Raw genomic sequence first — 21,762 nt, forward strand, 5'->3', positions numbered from 1 at the left:
GGAAAAAGGAAACGGTTTTTTTTTGTGGGGAATGGGAAATAGATATTAAGAGGAAACTGATACAGATAGATACACTAATGTTGCTACCAAATATTTTTATTTACCCTGTGCAATTGTATGTACTTTTGTAAATGTGAAATTATTTTTAAAAGAATGTGGGATTCTGAATGAATAAATGAAGTCTCTTTAGAACATTTAAAGGAAGCACCTGTGTGGCTCAGTCACTTGAGTGTCTGCCTTCAGGTCGTGATCCTGGGGTCCTGGGATTGAGCCCCACACAGGGATCCCTGTTCAATAGGGAATCTGGTTCTCCCTCTCCCTCTACCCCTCCTTCTGCTTGTGCTGTCTCTCTCTCATAAATAAAATCTTTAAAAAAAAAAAAAGAATTTTTTAAGTTACTTTATTGGAAATAAAACAGGGATTCAGGAACTTTTGTAATATTCCCTAAAAGAAAAAATTTTTGGTAAATCAATTATATCAATATATTGGGATTCCTTTGCAGCTACCTCAGAATTTGCCAGTAAGGTAAGTGCACAATTTTGATTGGTGTATACACTAAAGAGATTTATTTTATATTTATTTCTGGGTGTTTTGTTTTGTTTTTTTGAGATAGGGTGAGTGTGTGTGTGTATGTGTGAGCAGGGTGGGGGGGTGGTGAGGGAGGGACAGAGGGGAGAAGGAGAGAGAGAATATCTCAAGCAGACTCCCCACTAAGCACAGAGCCCAATGTGGGGCTCCATCAAAGGATCCTGAGGTCATGACCTGAGCCAAAATCAAGTCAGACACTTAACCAACAGAACCTCCCAGGAGCCCCACATTAAAGAGGTTTAAATGTTAACATGCTTTCTTCCACAGACTTCTGTTCCCATACCTATGAAGACACCTTTCCATCTGCTTTACAATTAGTCATTCTTAGGTTGTTTTTTCCACCAGACTGAACTCCTGGTGGGATCACAATGTCCTCAGTGCCTGCAAGAGTCCCTAAAAGGGAAGACAGCCAGTAGACCCTATCTGGGATTAATATTAAATAATACAATATAACTAATGTGCAGGATAGTTACAAGGATTAAATAGAGTAACAGAAAAATCTAACATAGATCTGAATCGCAATGGAAACTCAACATGTTAGTTCTCCACTCCCTCCTTTGAATGAAAGGGAAAAAATCTTTAATTTTTAAAGTAGTATAGAATACAATATATCAGCTTTCATTTGATTAAAAAATATGTATTTTGTATAACTTGTTTTGCTCTTAAGAATTATCACATTTGGTGTATTTAGACATTCAAGGCCTAGGTGGATGGGTAAGAACAGAAAAAAATGAGAACCAGAAAATTTGGCTTCCTTCCTATCAACAATTCATGGCGAGAGTAGTCTTATGAAAATGTTGGTTTCCTTTCTTCTACCTTCTCTTATCAGTTCCTAGAACTAATCTGAATCTTTTGTCCGTTGTGGGTGTTCACCCAGGCCTGAGGTGCAGAGTAACTGTAATCAAAATTGGTGGGAAATGTGGCACCAACAGCTCAGATCCATGTTTCCCCAGACTGAGTCACTCACTGTACTGCACACATTTCGCGGTATATGGTATGCCTAGAGACTTGTCAGGCAATGTATATGCAGGTTAAAAAATATCCTGCATAAAGCAAAGGGGAAAAGGAATAATTGCTCCGTCCACAAATGGTCTGGCCTATTCTTGTGAAGATGACCATTTGGCTCTACTGAATTTGCTCTGTGGGGGATTTCTATCAGACCATAACTAGCGACAAAAGAGGAATAAAGCATGGTCCTTTCCAAAAACAATGTCTACCATTTTAATGACTTGTAAGTACATCTCCTCCACCAAACTTCTGATATCTTCAAATTGCCAGTGAGAAGGGCTTTAAAATATCCAGTTAGTGATCCCTGCTTCTTCAGGTTGTAATTCAAAGAGAAGCAGTGCCTCGGATCAATTTAGAAGAGACTCTGGGAAGAGCACTTACAGTGAGATCCTCTTACTCTGGTCTCTGTGTGTCATTGAGACAAACGTGTCCATGGGCCAGTGGGAACAGCACAGAGCTCATTCTACCTACAAGCGATTCCTCTGCTTTACCCTTTCAAAAGCAAGCTGGACAGGCTTCAGGGGAACTCCCCTATTCTGTGTCTGCCAACAAAAATCTCTGGCCATCTACATTTTTTCATTTCAAGAAATGGGCCGTATTTGACATTTTGTGGTCTATGCAGAAACCAGAAAAGAAATGAGTCCAAGAATTTGAGTCAGGTGTGAGGGCTGACCTAATAAGGCAATATGTTCCCCCTGTGACTCCGGGGGAGGAAAATGGGTTCTCAATACTTTTGGCTTCTAGAGTATCCAATGCAAAGCTTAATATTTGACCATATACATGAATAGTTATCAGCTCTGGGTACACGTTAGAAACCCTGGAAGCATTAAAAAAAAAAAAAAAAAAAGGTAAGAGAAGGATAGAGAGAGGAACACAATCATATATACATTTAAAAAAGTTCAAGCCATGTAAGACAAAATATACAGTGAAATGTACAGTCCTCATCTCATACCTACTGAATCAGTATCTCTGGCAGGTGATCCTAAGGGATCCTATTGCTTGGTTAGGTTAAGAACCCCTGATCTGGACGAGGGGACCAAACTCCCGGAACCCCTGACTACATGATACACAGGCTCATCAGTGGAGTAGAGAGGACTTTAGAATTGGAAATCCCTACTGTTTGCACTTGTGAGGGAGAGGGGGTTTTGCACTACATGTTTGAGAGACAGTGTAACATAGTTAAAACGAAACCACACAACAATAAAGCAAATGTACTGCCTAGGACTTAAGAAAAATGTCCAGATCTGACTTTGCCAGTAATTCCATGTGACACTGTCACCCTCCTCCCCAGCCCCAACTCCAAGAGGAAAGAAAAACTGTCAGAAATTTGTAAATTTTACTTCTCTAATCTTCTGCAGTATAAAAGGCTGGTGGCCCACCCTGGACCCCTTTATACTTTCTTCTTCCCAATACATTCCAGTGTTATTGAAGTATCTGAGCCACCTGACACAGCCCACATTCCTCAAGGGAAGCTGACCCCCCACGTGGCCAAGGGGATAGCCCCAGTGGAGGAGGGTGAGTCCCTATCTCTACAGAAATGAGTATGGGACCCAAATCCGGTTCATATATAGATTTTTTTTTAAAGATTTTATTTATTTATTCATGAGAGAGAGGCAGAGACACAGACAGAGGGAGAAACAGGTCCCATGCAGGGAGCCCAACGTGGGACTTGATCTGGGGACTCCAGGATCACACCCTGAGCCAAAGGCAGAGGCTTAACCGCTGAGCCATCCAGGCATCCCTAAAGTAGAGATAGATTTTTTGGGAGGTGAGTGAACTTCAAGAAGCCTGGTCCCCTCTTCTACCAAATGGGATCAAGCACAAGCCACAGCTGTGATGGGGGCTGTGGCCACCGGGTGCAGGGAGCCCTGGCATGGAGCAGACACTCATCTGGCACAGAAGAGACTAAAATAATCCATGTCAAAAAAAAAAAAAAAAAGAAAAAAAAAAAGAAAAAGAAAAACACGTCAATATGCTGAACCACAGCCTCCAACAGGTTGGAGCCCTAGCTGGATCTGGACTTCCTCATGCATGAGCCAGTAAACCCATTGTTTTCACAATTTTTTTAAAAAAAGATTTTATTATTTGAGAGAGAAAGAGAGAGAGAGAGAGAGAGAGAACAAGCAGGGGAGTGGCAGGCAGAGGGAGAGCAAATGCCCTGTGGGGCTCAATCCCAGGACCATCATCATGACCTGAGCTGAAGGCAGATGCTTAACCCACTGACCAACCCAGGAGCCCCTATTGCCACCATTTTAGGCTGAGTTTTTGGTTACCCAGAGCCAACGTCTTCCCAAGCCATCCAGCTTCTTGAAGTCTGAATCTTTCCCTGGAGGCCCCAAGTTTCTCCCTGCTCTCGGGTGGTGCACACTTCTTCGGGGCCCTGTGCCTTATCTTTCTATCTCTTTCAGCTCTATGACCCCCAGATAACTTAGTGACTCTTGCTTTGCCACTTTTATTGCTTCTTTTCTGTGGATACCTGGTCCATCACAAATTAGTGTTGAGAACAATCGAAGGGTACACATATATCTATATCCATATCTATCTCTGGCTCGTTCTCATTCACAGTAAGGGGATGGCTTACCCCATTACAAGTGCAGAGGGAGCTTACGTTCAGATGGTCCCCAACTTTGGAAATCTAGGGGTGCCTGCAAGAGATATCCCCTCTAGTTTTACTAAGAAATGGACTATCTGAATCTCAATGTTTAACAAGTAAGAGATTGTTTTATATGGAATGTGAAAGTTCTTTCTTTATCTTGGGAAAGTGACTTTATAGGAACTCGGGGAAGGAGAGGAAAGAAGGAAGCAAGGACGGAAATTTTTTTTTTTTTTTTTTTTTTTTACTAATCTTATGTCCCAGGGAGCTTTCATATATAACTTCAGTCACCTCTTACGACAAGCCTGCAAGGTAGGGTATTTTTATCTCCGGTTTACATTTGGGTCAAGTGAAGCTCAGAGAAGTAATTTTCAGGGCCACTTCAAGTGCATGCCAAAGCCAGATTCACACCAAGGGCTGTCTGACTCCAAAGGCATATATTTTCTATACCTGGAATATTTTATCACTTTATCCATCCCCCCGGCAAGGTTTTGGAACTTTTGCAATCCCCTCAGATGATCTCTTTGCTGAGCAAGTAGCTGGCATCACGCCGGCAGCCTTCTGGTGCCTGTCTTTGGGGACTTGTTGTGTTCCCCCTCGTGCCCTCAGAAGCTAGCAGTGCCCCCCACCCCCTCCGCTGCTGCTCCTGTGCCAGGTGATGGTGGGGAAACTCAAGGTTGCTGCATAAACGGCTGATAATGAGGTCACATATCTCCCTGACCTGATTCCTCTACAATACCTTCGTGGTCTGTTCTCGTCTTGTGGTCACCACGTGTGAAAATTATAGCCTGGCTACAGCCACCAACCTGGTCTTGAGGATCACTGCGGTTTATTGAATTATTCACAAATACCTACTACCTTGTTTCTAGGCTGCACATTTTCTGCCCTCTATGAGGCAGTCAGCCCCAGCTCTTACTGAATCGGCCACAGAAATGTTTCGTTCGCAGTACTCCCGGACAGATCGAGCTTAGAGTTTGGTGAATCATCCTGAGCAGGTGGGGGCTGCTCCCTTTCTAAGATCATCCCTCCTCGTGAAGTCGGAGCAGCATAAGGAGATGGAGAGAGACTGGTTGGGGGACCATCGGCACAGGCTAAATGGACAGAACTGCTGATACGATTGTTACCAATTCTGTCTACACAGAGGGTTGCTCTAGTTCAGTGATGTCAATATTAACTATAAAACCACTATGACAATGAAACTATACTGAGGCTCAGACAAATTTGAGTAATGTTGCCTACAATCACTAATAGTTGATACATAGAGACTTGAACCTGGTTGGTAGCAGACCCTCCACGTGTATTATCTCACGTAATCTATACCACACTTTCAGGAGGTGGGGGCTGTCCTCTCATAGTTCTTCTAGAGACCCGAAGCCCAAACTTAAGGTGTCAGCAGCGTCGTGCTCCCTTCAAGGGCTCTAAGGGAGAACCCTTCCCTGCCTTTGCCAGTTTCTGGTGGTTCCTGGTGTCCCTTGGCTTGTGACAGCATCGCTCCCATCTCCCCTTCAGTCTTCTTCCTTATGTGTCTATGTCCCTGTAAGGACACTCCCTTGGATTTAGGAGCCACCTTCGTCCAGTACCATCTTCTCTGGATCCTCACTTTAACCATATCTGCAAAAATCCCATTTCCAAATAAGACTGCATCCTGAGATTCTGGATGAACAGGGATTTCTGAGGGACACTGCTCAACCCACTATAGTAGGTCCAGGAATGGTATGTGTAAGGTCACACAACTATGTGGGCCGATGATCTAACTACCAACGGTATTTATTTCATAGTAAGTCTTGTTTATAAGAACTTCAGAGACAAGTCTCAGCGGTTCCCAGAGTTAAATGGTAGGCTTTGCATGGGGTCTTAGGATTTGTAATAGCGGGTAGAAAGGGAAATACTTCGTGACAATGTGGCTCTGTGTGAGGGCACCCACCTCATAGGCACGGTGGTGTAGAGAGGCGAAGACCTACAGGGGCATTTTTGGTGGAGCAGCTAGAGTAGAATCAGATCTTAAGAAGCTCTGTGAGAAAAAAAAAAAAAAAAAAAAAAAAAAAAGAAGCTCTGTGAGGAAGGGTTAATGTGTTAAGAGCACGTCGTCGCAAGGGACAACAAATAGTAAGAAGATGGAGTGAATGACAAAGATGACAATGATAAGACACTATGATGACAGCTTAATGATGGGACAATGAAGAGAGAGGCTCCCAAGGGTTTACAGGCTTAGCAAATATAGACAGAAACAGGAGACTTTAAGTGAATTAATGAAAACTACATTCTTGGATGTTTAGAGCGAGCAGGACATCAATAACAATCAGAAAGTTACTTTTTAGCCTGAGTTTCTTTAGTTGAGATACATCTCTAAAACTGGTCCAAGTTTCAGTCACAATTTGATCAGTATTATATCCGGATGACACAGACATTAGTGGAAAATTCAGGTCATTCTGTTGGAAGTTTTCTATCTTCTTTCCAAGTATTATCCAAATCTTGGGAAGAAGAGGCTTGGTTCAAATCTCAGGAGGTGAAGGGATCAAGGAAAGTTCAGGCGTGGGGGAAGAGGAGGGCATCCAACCAATCTAGCTAATGAGAAGCAAGCACCAGAAATCTGATAACATGAAAATCAGATTTACAATGGTGAATTAAGTCAAAAATTCAAAAGCAGTCTTTAGACTGTCTTGCGAAACGTTGTCTTTGACTTCCTTAGAAACTTCCTCCTGCCAAGCAGCCACAGCACTGGCATTACACACTGGGTAAACACGACATTTGAGGCGCCCATTTCTAAGTGAGTTAGGGAAATCTAACAAAAGGAATGTGTGGTGGTGCCGTTGCAATCAGAAAAAGAAGAGAATTCCTTGCCGAATGTTCGCAACCAATCAAGTTAGGTTAATGAACTTAGATTACCTAAGGAAGTCCCAGATTGTATTTATGAAGCCCTAAAGACGCTTTCCCCAAAAGTCCTCCCGAGAGACACCATAAGCATCCATCTCTTATTAATATGCTTCTTTCAAAGGAAGAGGAAGAGGGCGTTGGGTATGTGAGGCTAAGAGGGAAAGTGTGTTTTTCCTCAAGACTGCATGCCATTTCAGCCATGGAGACAGCAGAATATCACATAAAAGTCTGATTTCATCTAAGCAGCAATATGCATGAGAATTTATTTCGTCCCTTTTTGCATTTTGTATTACAGCCCAACAGTTTGCTGGAGGCTTTAGAGAAACTTGAAACATGCTTTGTGTTTTGAGAACGGTGCTGAATTGTTTCCTTTGCAACAGATTTAACAAGTGAAATATGGAGGGTTTTTTTTTTTTTCCCTCATTTTCAGACACAATCTTGGCAGAATGTTTAAAAGAAAGATAAACAAAGTGTCAGGGACACTTACCAAAGAACACTAATGTGGAGAGGCAAGGGGAGGTGGGGAACAGAGTGAAAGCATCGAGTCACAAGGATGGTGGCCACTGCTAGAGTGGCCAACGCCAAGATGTGACTTTTCTCCTTTGGGATGATGGACACTGTGCTCATTCCAAGTAGCCCTGACAAAGCAGAAGTGCAGAGGAAGCTGTCGTCCTTTTCTTCTCTGCCCCGTGGGGTAAGTCATAAAGTCCTTCTCGGTACCAGCGTCATCTATTTGCAGAGAGGTTAAGAGTCTGAGTGCGAGAATAAATGCTCAGCTTCCCAGATTACCTTGTTCCCTGGGAGGCTTTGTCAAAACCTAACAGAATTGGTATGGATGCTCCGAATCTGTCCGCTCTCAGCACCCACAGATGTTTTCCCTTGGCAGAGACAATAAGCATCGAGGATGAAACGTTACTATTTAATAATTAATACCATTCAAACTCTCCCTCCCTTCTGTTGAAAGTTGGTCCTTCGGCATAACTGCTGATGTGCTGACATTCTGGAACCCCCGACGTGCTGACTTCCATGCTATTGTAACATTATATTCAGGATAAAAGTGCTTTCATTTCCCAAGATGTACTAATTGTAGTTTTCACAAACCGGGCCATATGCTGGAATCTGTTCCTATACCTGTAGTTAGTTACATTTATGTAGAAAAATTGGGCAAATGATTTCTTTCAAAGAAATTACGAATGTGGATTCTCTCAACATTCCCCTGAACATTTTAATTGTGAAACCCCTATGTTTTTATCATCTGTATAGCATACTATCTGTAGCACACTGTCACAGAATTATATAAGACAAATGCCTGTTTCTGAATGTAGATACCTTCCATTTCCTTTAAATCGCACTACACGGGATGCCTGGGTGGCTCAGTGGTTGAGCATCTGCCTTTGGCTCAAGGCATGATCCCAGGGTCCTGGGATTGAGTCCTGCATTGGGCTCCCCATAGGGAGCCTGCTTCTCCCTCTGCCAATGTCTCTGCCTCTCTCTATGTCTCTCATGAATAAATAAGCAAAATCTTTTAAAAAAAATAATAAATAAATCACACCACACATCTATAAAATATAGCCTTTGGGGAATCTGAGTGAGAGGTTTCCAGGTAGCCTTTGTATTACCCTCCCAACTCTTCTGTGACTCTGAAATTATGGTAACATGAAACATTTAAAAAAAAAATCTGAACCGTACTTGAACTCACTTGATACACTCTCTTCAAATAAGCTGAATCTTCTGTTTTATCTCCAAAAGCAGTAACGGAAGTAAATCCAACATCTGTATGCAGAAAACATTTAGATTAAAGGTTCTACCAAACTACCTATAGAAACATAAAGTAGCAGATATGTTTGTTGTGTGACTAACAAGGTCACAGGCTGTTCAGCAGCTGGAGCAAACTCGATTAAGACCGTGATAATCTTTTGAAAGACTGTAATTTATCTCCATTTGAAGGGCATTATCTTAGTTCTTCAGCTATCTTGGGGAGCAAGGTTAACAAATATTCAGTGATGAATTTTTGAAAGCTGTAGTCAGATCTTGTTCTCCTGCACCCTGCTAAAGGGCCGTCAAAAGGCAGTGAAATAAAAATTGTCAAATTTGTACACAGACTTACTTAGTGGCTGTTATCTGAGAAAGCGGTTTATGATTCATACAGTCACTACCTTTACTTAAGCAATTTCTCGTTTGGTTTAGATGGGAAGACAATCTGTTCCCATTGCTCACGTGGGAGAGATTACCACAAAAGGCTCTTGTTTACTTGAAATAAGAAGCTATGAGACACAAAATCCACCCAGAGGGGATCTGTACTTTTAAAAGAGTCTCATACTTTTGCTAAGGGTCAGCATTCTTGACTGTCTTCTTACTAAGCAGATTTGATTTCAATGTGGGGTTATGGGTCTATAAATAGCCGTGACTATTTCAAGTGGGTTTTGATACTAATTTTTAAGGAGGAATGATGGGACTTCTTCCATGTGCTAGGAGTTCTGCTTAGTAAGCAAGTTATTCTCACTGAATTTTCCCAACAGCCACATAAGACGCGCATTAGTTATATCCTACAGATGAGCACCTCTAAGTGTGGAAAGATGAACTAAGTATGCACCACCAATTCACAGTGTGAGTCACTGGGAAGTGAACTGGAAGTAGATTCACCCAAAGATTGTATCTTTCCATTACTACCTGTGCTGGCAACTCTGTCCAATGTCTTTGCATAATTTTTCCTGGTCATTTGCCCAAGTGACTGATTTTTTTTTTTCCACTTTACACTGGGATCAGTTTTTTTTTTTGAGGTGCAGTATGTCTATGAGATAGATATAGAGAAGACCAGAAAAATCTCAATAATATGTGCTAACATGGCTTTACTTGTTTTCAAGGAGGGTAAGTGGGAATGGGCAAGTGAAGGGGAGGAGAAACTGTAAAGTCATTCCGTGTCTCATATATTAAGGTTCCCAGAAGCTCTAACTTTCTAATATTATTTTATGAAACTTAACCTCTTGCCACTGGTATACTGGCGGTGCTGACCAGAGCAGTGGGGTAAAGGAGAAAGAGCAAGAGAAATCCAATTCAGTGTTTTGCCAAAAAAAAGTCTTGTGTGCGTATGCTTTGCTTTTCCATTTTTTTAAAGCAGTTTTTCAGTATTTTTAGGTCCTTAGTAGCTCCCACCTGATTATGCCAAATCCTCTCAGCATAGGAAATACCGGGAATTCCTGGCTTTGTTGATACCCGGGGTATAATTAAAAGAATGAAGCACGGCCCCACTGGCTTAAAAAAATATATAGTATATTTAGAGACTTACATTGCACAAATTTAATGTTTCTACCTGCAAAATAGTAAATGCAGATCATATTTTTGCTACTCATAAGATAATTGCAAGATTAAAGATATTTTCATTCACTGTAACACTATGCAAGCTTAAAGAAGTGTGATGATAGGAGTCACACATACTTGAATGCATTTGTAAAAATTCATCAAATGTACACTTAAAAAGAATGATTTTTTAAAATATAAACATTTTATCTAAAAAAAAATAAAAATAAAAAAAAAAACAACAAAAAAAACATTTTATCTCAATAAACCTGACTGAAAAAAAGGTAATCATCCTGTCAGTACATTCTTTTGACTATATATGACCTTATTTGAAGATGTCATTAAAATCTTATGTTTGAGTCCTTTCAAGAATGTTACACCAGGCAGGGTCTGGCTACAGAAAAGTGGTACTCATCTGGCTTTTTCAGAATAGAAACCCAGCGCCTAGCAGAGTATCAGGCACAGGCCAGGGAACGTTTGTTCCTGTTGATGGACGACATGAAGATCCTCAATGATCCACTGGGTCACCCCCTACATGACCCTGTTAGCTCTGTGTCGTTCTTGAACCAAAGACACCCAGTAAGTGTCACCACTTTTTAAGGTCCTAAAGATCTTTGTAGATATTGGTGGCAGTGGCCATGTATTGATCTAGATGGAATCTTCTGGGTATTTTAGATCCTCTTTCATCTAGAGAGCAGTCACTGAGATGCTCTTAAAGCACATCTCCTTGGGGGTAAAGGATTGGGACATAACTTTCACCAAACACGAGAACTTTTACGTCTTGAACCTAGCATGGAAAAAATGAGGAGCAAAGTTGATCTACCTGGAAAAGTATATTTGTTCCATCATTATCCCTTCTGCTTAGATAGTGATGGATAATTACTTTTGGGATTCATTTTGCTTTACTTGCATAGACATAATTTAGAAGCTAATTATTTTTCCAATAAAGCTCAGATCTAGAAATAAGAAAATCTTACTATCCCTAAAGTCTTTGTTTTGACAAAGTGGTATATATATACATAAATCTCCGTTAGACTAGAGAAGTATTTATAGCAACTCCTTCCTAGTTATGAATTTTATTATATGAAATTCATTTGAGGAATAAGTTGAACAGAAGCAATAGAATATCACAAACATTGCGGATGTCTTTAGCTATTTATGTTTCGGTATGTAGATGTAACAATATTACAACAAAATCCTTGCATGGTAAACATAAATACATCTGGGTTAAGCTATATCATCACTTTTCTCCAGGAAATTGGCTGAATTCTGTTTTCACCAGTCAATTAAGAGGAAGATGTACAATTATGTGGAAATGCTGCTTTCTTCTATGAAATTTAGCCAATGTTAGAAATACTTTCATAAATGTTAACTACCCACCAAATTTCTAAAATCCTCCAAAATCTTACCTCAATGACTTTGGTGCTTCTTCATCTCTGAAAAGTATGCCCTGCCCTTTTTATATATCACAGAGATCTGCTCTGAGTTTGCTCCTTTTTTTTTTTTTTTTTTGTACTAGCCAGATGATGGGGTTGGCCCAAACCAGCTCATTCAACAGTAATTCCTCCAGTGGGAGAAATCTGCAGATCCACTACAGAGGCCGGGAGCTTTCCAACTGGTAGAACCGATGGTTTCTAAGAACTGATTGTTCAGTTTTCAGGATTTTGGTGAGCTGGCTATTAAACACAGCCATTCTTAAGAGTACATTAAAAAAGTATATTAAAAATCAAAGGTAACACACCACAACTTAGCACTTGCTAGTCATTTGCTACTACTTATCCTTTTCAGGCTATTTACGTTGATGATATCTGTAGGATGGAAATGGAAATAATGATTTGCTACTCCATGTCTTCCCAACTCCATGTTCAACAACATTGTATTGGTAGCCTGAAATTGGCTATTGTTGGAAATCAGCAAAGAACTCAGGGCTGCCTGCCCACTTACTCCCCCAAACACTCATCCTCTCTTGCCCCCAGGAGTTGTTAAGCATTCACCAGCACATTTAACAGCTTTCTATTTGAAGTTAATTGGACAACAAAACAAAACAAAACAAAAAAGATGGAAGCCTCGTGACTGTAACTGTTCCTATACATACCACAGATACTATCATTACACAACTATACTTACAGAAATTATCTACCCATCCCTTCATTCAATATTTACCCAGTGCTGTTATGCACAAAGCACTATGCTAAGCATCGTTGTAATTGGAGTAAATAGACACTACACAACTCAACAAAGAAATGTCGAGTAATGAAAAGGACATGTGCTTTGCATTCAAAAAGGATCTGGAGTCTGAACCCAGCTATGCAGGGTGACCCACCTTCCTGGTTCTCCTAGGATTGTACTAGTTTTAGCAATAAAACCCCTATATTTTAGGGAATCCTACTGCCCTGGACAAAGCCAAACAATTGGTCATGCTGCAACTGACACTTAATGATGCTGAAAACCTGGGCTGGTTACTTTGTTTATGAACCTCAGTTCATATATGAAAGGAGGGGAAGAAAACCAATTTTTCAGGGCTGATATAAAGATCAGTGTTATATGAAACCCTATATACGAGAGTGTACAGACACTTAGGACAAAGCTGCACATATGCAAAGTGCTTAGTGAATGAGGGTATTTATTATTCATAATAAAATACAGAATCAAATTGGTAAAGAACGCTTGTAGGAGTTGAGATGCAACTGTATATTCTAATAGGAAGTTTTAGAAAGATACCATAAAAGACGTAGCATTTGATTTTGACCCATTAGAATAGAAATGGCCTTTAACCCATTATCGAACTATATCTCACTTTCTGATGCCACTATATTGTTTTTCAGTTTTTGACACCCTGATTTTCAGACCCTTGCCAACCTTAGCGGGAAACCCAAGTTATGACTTTCACTTTCCCTCTGACTGGCACAGGCCTAGTCTTCTCGAATGGTTGCAGCTAGGCAAAATGAAGCAGGTATGTAAATTCTGGTCTCTGAAAACCTTCAATAAAATGATGTGTTCAGCTTGCATATTAGTGGGATAAAATTAACTGGGAAAAAGGAAACCAAGATGTGATTTTCAGTGAGACTTAAAAGCTATGAAACTTCCTAAACATTAGGTGCTCACAAAATGCTATTCATAGTTCAAGTTCCTATTTCCACTTTAGTTCAGTTGCTTTCCAAAGCCTACAGAGCTGATGAAATACTCACAGGGGTCATTTAAAACCATAAATGGAACCTAAAAGCAACACTGTTGTTTGGAAACCCTTTGCACAGGGAAAGCTAGAATTTTGAATAGATATTAAGGTCAGACACATATGCAAACATTGACCTCACTGTTGAGGAAGTGGCTTCAGAAAAAGCCTTATATTGTTCACCTTCCTCTTCTTCAGGGGAAATTACTCTTACTATTCTTATTTTGTGTTTTAGGACTATATAATTGTGAAAACAGATGCCAAAGGATCACTTTTTTGGGGGGAGAAATGTGAGAAAATGAGTGGATACTGGGAGAAGACATTTGCTGACAAGGTTGCTGGTCTGGTGTCTTAGCCAGGCTCAAAGAGAACCTCCACTGATCTTGACCTTGTGGTAGCATGTCCTAATGCAGTCCCCTCCTACACTGAACCAGAGCTGTTCTACGTGGCCAAAAAAAGTATCATACAAATGATAGCATATGATTTCTGAACCTAGCTCATAAAAGATAAAATACAGTATGCCCAGTTAATTTTGAGTTTCACATCATCAACCAAAACCTTTTTAGTGTAAATACATACCAAATATTACATGTGCCATATTAACACCAAAAAATTATTTATGGCCTATTTGAAATTTAAGTTAACTGGGTGTCCTATATTTTTATTTGCTAAATCTGACAACCAGATGAAGAGCGCTTTGGCTTTCGCCTTTGTGGCTTTCACCACGTTGTGTAGACAGATGCTCAAGTGGCCTTGTGGAGAGTCCCATGTGAAGAAATGAGGTCTTCAATCACTGGCCAGTAACAGAATTTACCCCATGCTTATCATTTGCTTGATTATGTCCTTAGTGGCTACTGTAGACAGTGGATTCCATTTGAAGAGTCATATATGTTTTTACTTATTATTGTGTCCAAGTGCCCAATACAGCCCAGTGCCAGGCACTTGAGCAGTTTTGGCTTTGTTAAATGGCATAAAACAGTGCTCTGAACATCACTTCTGACATCTATAAAATGGGATAAGAATGAAATCCACCGTATATCTATATAAAAATCCCATTTACAATTGCATCAAAAGGAATAAAATACTTAGGAATACATTTAATCAAGGAGGTGAAAGACAGCACTCTGAAAACCAAGACATTGGTGAAAGAAATTGAAAATGACACAAATAAATGTAAAGGTATAGTGCGATCATGGGAGGAAGAATTAGTATCGTTAAAATGTTCATATTACTCAAAACAATCTGCAGACTTAGTGCAATCCCTACCAAAATACCAACAGCATTCAGAACCACAAAAGACCTTGAAAAAAACATTGCAATCTTAAGAAAGAATAGTAAAACTGGAGATTTCAAGCTCCCAAATTTCACACTATACTACAAGGCTACAATAATCAAAACAATATGGTATTTGCACAAAAACAAACACATAGATCAATGGAACAGAAGAGAGAGCCAGAAGTAACCCACGATTATATGGTCAATAAATCTATGACAAAAGAGGCAAAAATATGCAACTGGAAAAAGTCTTTTCAATAAATGGTTTTGAGAAAAGTGGATAGCCAGACTCAAAAGAATAAAATTGGACCACTTTCTTAAACTATATACACAAATAAACACAAAATGAATTAAAGAGCTAAATACAGAATGTGAAACCATAAAACTTCTAAAGGAAAACACAGGTAGTAAACTCTTTCACATCAGTATCAGCAAGTTTTGTAGATCTGTCTCCTTGGGCAAGGGCAACAAAAGGAAAAATAAGCAATTGTGATGACATCAAACTAAAAAGCTTTCACACTGGGATCCCTGGGTGGCGAAGCGGTTTGGCGCCTGCCTTTGGCCCAGGGCGTGATCCTGGAGACCCGGGATCGAATCCCACATCGGGCTCCCGGTGCATGGAGCCTGCTTCTCCCTCTGCCTGTCTCTGCCTCTCTCTCCTTCTCTCTCTGTGACTATCATAAATAAATAAAAATTTAAAAAAAAAAAAAAAATTAAAAAGCTTTCACACTAAAGGAAACCATCAACAAAACACAAAGGCAACCTATTGAATGGCAGAGGTTATTTGCAAGTGATAAATCTAATAAGGGGTTAGTGTCCAAAATATAGAAGGAACTTACACAATTCCACACCAAAAAGCAAACAATCTGATTTAAAAATGGGCAGAGGACCTGAAAAGACATTTTTCCAGAGAAGGCATACTGATGACCAACAAACACATGAAAAGATGCTCAGCATCACTCATCGTCAGGGAAATGTAAATGGAAACAACAATGAGCTATCACTCATACCTGTCAGAATGTCTAGTAAAAAACAGATGAGAAACAACAAGCATTGGCAAGAATGTGGAGGAAAAGGAGCCCTCACACACTCTTGGTGGGAATACAAAGGGGGCAGCCACTATGGAAAACAGTATGGAGCTTCCTCAAAAAGTTAAAAATAGAAATATCATATGATCCAGCAATTCCACTTCTGGGCATTTATTCAAAGAAAACAAAAACACAAATATGAAAATATATATGCCCCCCTATGTTCATTGCAGCATTATTTACAATAGCCAAAATACAGCTGTGTATGCATACGGGCACGCACACACATGCTATACATACATACAGTGGAATATTACTTAGCTGTATAAAAAATGACATTTTGCCATTTGCAACAACACGGAAGGATTCAGACATATTATGCTATGTGAAATAAGTCAAAGACAAGTAACTGTATCATTTTACTTATGTGAGGAATTTGAAAAAAATAAACACAAAAACCAGAAACGGACTCATAAATAGGGAAAACAAACTGGTGGTTGCCAGAGTAGTGGGAGTTGGGGTGGGGGTGAAATTGAGAAGGTTTTTTTTTTTTTTTCTTTTTGAGAAGGGGGTTTTAAGAGGTACAGACTTCCAGCTATAAAATACCTAAGTCATGCGTGTGCAAGCACAGTACAGGGAATAGACTTAATATTATTATAATAAACTTGTATGGTGACAGATGAAAACTACACTTAACTGTGGCGATCATTCTATAATGTATATAAATGTCAAATCACTATGTTCTACACCTGAAACTAATATAATATCATGTGTCAACTATACTTAAAAATATAGATATTTAACACCCCCCTCCCCGATATCCTCCCTATAGCATTCCTGTGAAGATTAAACAAATTAATAGACTTAAAAATGTGTCAGGTGCACAAGAAGTGCTGAACACACACAGGAAGAGTGTTCCTTTATCTTAGTGATGAGCTTGCATTAGAATCACATGAAGGGCTGTTAAGATTCTGGTTATCGGCATACCTTGTTTTATTGCACTTTGCTTTACTGCTCTTTGCAGATAGGGCATTTTTTAGAAATTGAAGGTTTGTAGCAACCCTGCATTGACCAGGTCTTTCAGGGCCGTTTTTCTTTTCTTTTCTTTCTTTCTTCTTTCTTTCTTTCTTTCTTTCTTTCTTTCTTTCTTTCTTTCTTTCTTTCTTTCTTTCTTTCTTCTTTCTTTCTTTCTTTCTTTCTTTCTTTCTTTCTTTCTTTCTTTCTTTCTTTCTTTTCTTTCTTCTTTCTTCTTTTTTTTTTAAAGATTTTATTTATTTATTAATGAGAAACATAGAGAGAGAGGCAGAGACAGGCAGAGGGAGAAGCAGGCTCCTTGCAGGGAGGCCCGATGTGAGACTCGATCCCAGGTCTCCAGGATCACACCCCGGGCAGAAGGTGACACTAAACCACTGAGCCACCCGAGCTGCCCGAGGGCCATTTTTCTGATAGCGTTTGCTCACTTCATGTCTCTGTGTCACAGTAATTGGTCTGGCAATTCTCAAAATATACCAAACTTCCTCATTATAATTGTATTGTTAAGGCGAGCTGTGATCAATGAACTTCGATGTTACACTTGGATCTTGGGGTCCCATGAACCACACCTATATAAGGCCATGAACCTAATGGATAAATGTTGTGTGAGTTCTGACTGCTCCATAGACTGGCCATTCCCCCATCATGCTCCTTCTCCTTGGGCCCCCCTATTCTCTGAGATAAAACAGTATTGAAATTAGCCCAGTCACTAACCCTACAGTGGTCTCAAAATGTTCAAGTGAAAGCAAGAGTCACATATCTCTCACGTTAAACAAAATTAGAAATGATTAAGCTTAGTGATGAAGGCCTGTCAAAAACCAAGACAGGCTGAAAGCTGGACTTCTTGTGCCAAACAGCCAATTGTGAATGCAAAGGAAATGTTCTTGAAGGACATTAAAAGCGCTACTCGTGAGTGATAGGAAAGCAAAATAGCCTTATTGCTGATATAAAGAAGTTTTAGTGGTCTAGATAGATCAAACAAGCCACAACATTTCCTCAAGCCAAAGTCTAATCCTGAGGAAGGCCCTATCTCTCTTCAAATCTGTGATGGCTGAGAGAGGTGGGGGAGCTGCACAGGGAAGTCTGAAGCTGGCTGAAGTTGGCTCATGAGGTTCAAGGAAAGTAGTGATCTCTCTAACATAAAAATACAAGGTGAAGTAAATGCTGATGTAGAAGCTGCATCAAGTTACCCAGAAGATCTGGCTAAAATAATTCATGATAGTGGCTACACTACAACAGATTGTCAGTGTAGACAAAACAGCCTTCTAGTGGAAGAAGATGTCATCTAGGGCTTTCACAGCTGGAAAGGACAAATCAATGTCTGGCTTCAAAGCTTCAGAGAGTCAATGCCTGTTTTCAAACACTCTCTTGATAGGGGCTAATGCAGCTGGTGACTTTGAATTCATGTTAAGGCTCAATTACCATTCTGAAAATCCTAGGGCCCCTAAAAATTATGCAAAGTTAATGACCAGTGTATTTTGATTTAAAAAGTAAAAAGTTTAAAAATAAAAGTAAAGGTAAAAAAAAAATATATATGCAAAATCTGCTCTGCCTGTAAAGGAAACAACAAACCCCGGATGACAGTACTTTTTAAAAAAGATTTATTCATTTGAGAGAGAGTGGGGGGAAGGAGAATCTCAAGCAAACTGTCCACTGAGCACAGAGCCTGACACGGGGCTAGATCTCACAACCCTTGAGATCATGACCTGAGCTGAAATCAAAACTTGGATGCTCAACTAACAAAACCACTTAGGTCCCCACCATCCTTTTTAAAAAAGATTTGTTTAGCCAGCACATCTTTTTACAGCATGGTTACTGAATATTTTAAGCCCATTGTTGAGAACCAATGCTCAGAAAAGAAAGATTTCTTTAAAAATGTTACATCAATTAGAGAAAGGAAAAATATATATATAACCATTTCAATAGATGTAGAAAAAGCATTTGGCAAACTATAACATCCATTCATGATAAAAACTCCCCACAAAGTAGGTTTAGAGGGAATATACCACAACATAATAAAGGCCATGTATGAAAAACTCATTGCTAACTTCATGCTCAATAGTAAAAAACTGAGAGCTTTTCCTCTAAAAACAGGAATGAGACAGAAATGTCCACTCTCACCACTTTTATTCAACACAGTACTGGAAATCTTAGGAAATCTTAGCCACAGCAATCAGACAAAAAAAAAAAAAAAAAAAAAGGAATGAAAGGCATCCATCCAAACTGATAAGGAAGAAGTAAAGCTTTCACTATTTGCAGATGACACTACATATAGAAAAGCCTAAAGACGCCATAAAAAAACTACTATAACTGATAAATGAATTCAGTAAGGTCACATTATACCAAATCAATATTCAGAGATCGGTTGCATTTCTATACATTAATAATGAAGAACTGGAAAGAGAAATTAAGAAAAAAGTTCCATTCATAGTCACACCAAAAGTAACAAAATACCCAGGGATAGACTTAACTAAGGAGCTGAAAGACCTGTACTCCAAAAACTATAAAATAATGATGAAAAAATTGAAGATGACACAAATGGAAAGATATTCCATGCTCTTGGACTGGGAAAACAAATATTGCTAAAATGTCCATACTACCCAAAGAAATCTACATGTTAATGCAACTCATATTAAAATACCAACAGCATTTTCCACAGAACTAGAACAAATTATTCTAAAATTTGTAGGGAACCAGAAAAGACCTCAAATAGCCAAAGCAATCTTGAAAAAGAACATCACTAGAAGTATCATAATCCCAGATTTCAAGGTATATTATAAAGCTCTAGTAATCAAAACATTATAGTACTGGCACAAAAACACATAGATCAATGGGACAGAATGGAGAACCTAGAAATAAATCCATAATTCTTTAATCAATTAATGGTCAACAAAGAAGGCAAGAATGTGTAATGGAGAACGACAATCTCTTCAACAAATGGTGATGGGAAAACTGGACAGCTACATGCAGAAGGATGAAACTAGACCTTTCTCATACCACACACAAGAATAAACTCAAAATGGATTAAAGACCTAAATGTGAGACCTGAAATCATAAAAGTCCAAGAAGGGAGACAGGGCAGTAATTTGACATCAGCTATAGCAACATTTTTTTTTTTTACATATGACTCCTGAGGCAAGGGAAACAACAGCAAAAATAAACTATTGGGAGTACATTAAAATAAAAAGCTTTTGCACATTAAAAAAAAAATCAGTCACCAAAACTAAAAGACAACCTACGAAATGGGTGAAGATATTTCCAATGGCATATCCAATAAGGGGTTAGTATCCAAAATATATAAAGAACTCATACAACTCAAAACAAAAAAAACCCCAAATAATCCAATTAAGAAATGAGCAGAAGACATGACAGACATTTATCCAAAGAAGACATCCAGATGGAATGTGTAGAATTGTCAAATCACTATATTGTATACTTGAAACTATTTTAACACTGTTTGTTAATTATACTGGAATTAAAGATTTAAAACATGTTACTGCTCATTGACAATGCACCTGGTATCCAAGAGCTCTCATGGAGATGTACAGTGAGATTGATGTTGTTTTCATGCCTAATGACACCACATACATTCTGCCGCCCATGGTTCAAAGAGTCATTTCAACTTGCAAGTCTTATTATTGAAGAAAAACTTTTAATAAGGCTATACAGCTGCCATGGAGAGTGGTTCTTCTGATGGATCCAGGCAAGGTAAATGGAAATCTTCTGAAAAAGGATTCAGCATTCTAGAAGTCATTAAGAACCTTCACGATTGATGGGAAGAGGTGAAAATATCAACATTTACAGAAATTTGAAAGAAGGTGATTATAACCTTCATGGATGACTTTGAGAGGTCCTAGAGATCAGTGGAGAAGGTCACTGCAGATGTGGTACAAACAGCAAAAGAGCTAGAATTAGAAGTGGAGCCTAAAATGTGATTGAATTAGTCTAATCTCATGATAAAAGTTGAATGGATAAAAGTTGAATGCATTGCTTCTCATGGATGAACAGAGAAAGTGGTTTCTTGAAATGGAATCTACTCCTGGCAAAGTGCTTTGAAGACTGTTGAAATGACAACAAAGGCCTTGGAATATAACATAAATTGAGTTGATAAAGAATAGCAGAGTTTGAGAGGACTGACTGCAGTTTCCAAAGTTCTGTGTGGGTAAAATGCTATCAAACAACATTGCATGCTTCAGAGAAATTGTTCACGAAAGGAAGAGTCTATTGATTTTGCAAACCTCAGTGTTGTCTTAAGACAACAATACATTTTTGTTATTTTAAGAAATTGTCACAGCCACCCAGCCCTCAGGAACTACCACCCCTATCAGTTAGCAGCCATCATCAACAAGGCGAGATCCTCCACCAGCAAACATGATGACTTGCTGAAAGCTTAGGCGATAGCCATTTTTAGCAACAAAGTTTTTTTTTTTTTAAATTAAGGTATGCCTGCTGTTTTTTTTTAGACATAATGCTGTTATTATGCACTTAATATACTACACTACACTGTGAACACAACTTTTATAGGCATTGGGAAACCAAAAGATTCATTTGACTTGCTTTTTTAAAAGATTTTATTTATTCATGAGAGACACAGAGACACAGGCAGAGGGAGAAGCAGGCTCCATGCAGGGAGCTCAATGTGGGACTCCATCCTGGGACTCCAGGATCATGCTCTGAGCTGAAGGCAGAAGCTTAACGAGCCACCCAGGCATCCCAATTTGACTTGCTTTATTGTGATATTTGCTTTATTGGGTGGTCTGGCACCAAACTCACAGTATCTTTAAGATGTGCCTATAGTGAGCCCCACTTCCGTGAATTTCTAAATCAGTAGGTATGGGTGTGGCTAGATCATGCTTATGTTTCTAATTTTGCGGCTGAGCCACTGTTTGGGCTTA

General features: G+C 39.3%; 1 long non-coding RNA gene across 2 annotated transcripts in view; it reads left to right on the forward strand.

The window, feature by feature from the left end:
- The first annotated feature begins 7,560 nt into the window (after positions 1–7,560).
- The window catches only part of LOC118350158 (uncharacterized), a 46,831-nt gene continuing 32,629 nt past the window's right edge, over positions 7,561–21,762 (forward strand). For both annotated transcript variants that reach the window (XR_004803458.2, XR_007413934.1), the window contains exon 1: positions 7,561–7,757. This is a non-coding gene — a long non-coding RNA (uncharacterized LOC118350158). The remainder of the gene's footprint in view (positions 7,758–21,762) is intronic.

Source organism: Canis lupus, chromosome 11 (assembly GCF_003254725.2).
Source record: "Canis lupus dingo isolate Sandy chromosome 11, ASM325472v2, whole genome shotgun sequence".
In the NCBI taxonomy this organism is placed as follows: Eukaryota; Metazoa; Chordata; class Mammalia; order Carnivora; family Canidae; genus Canis; species Canis lupus.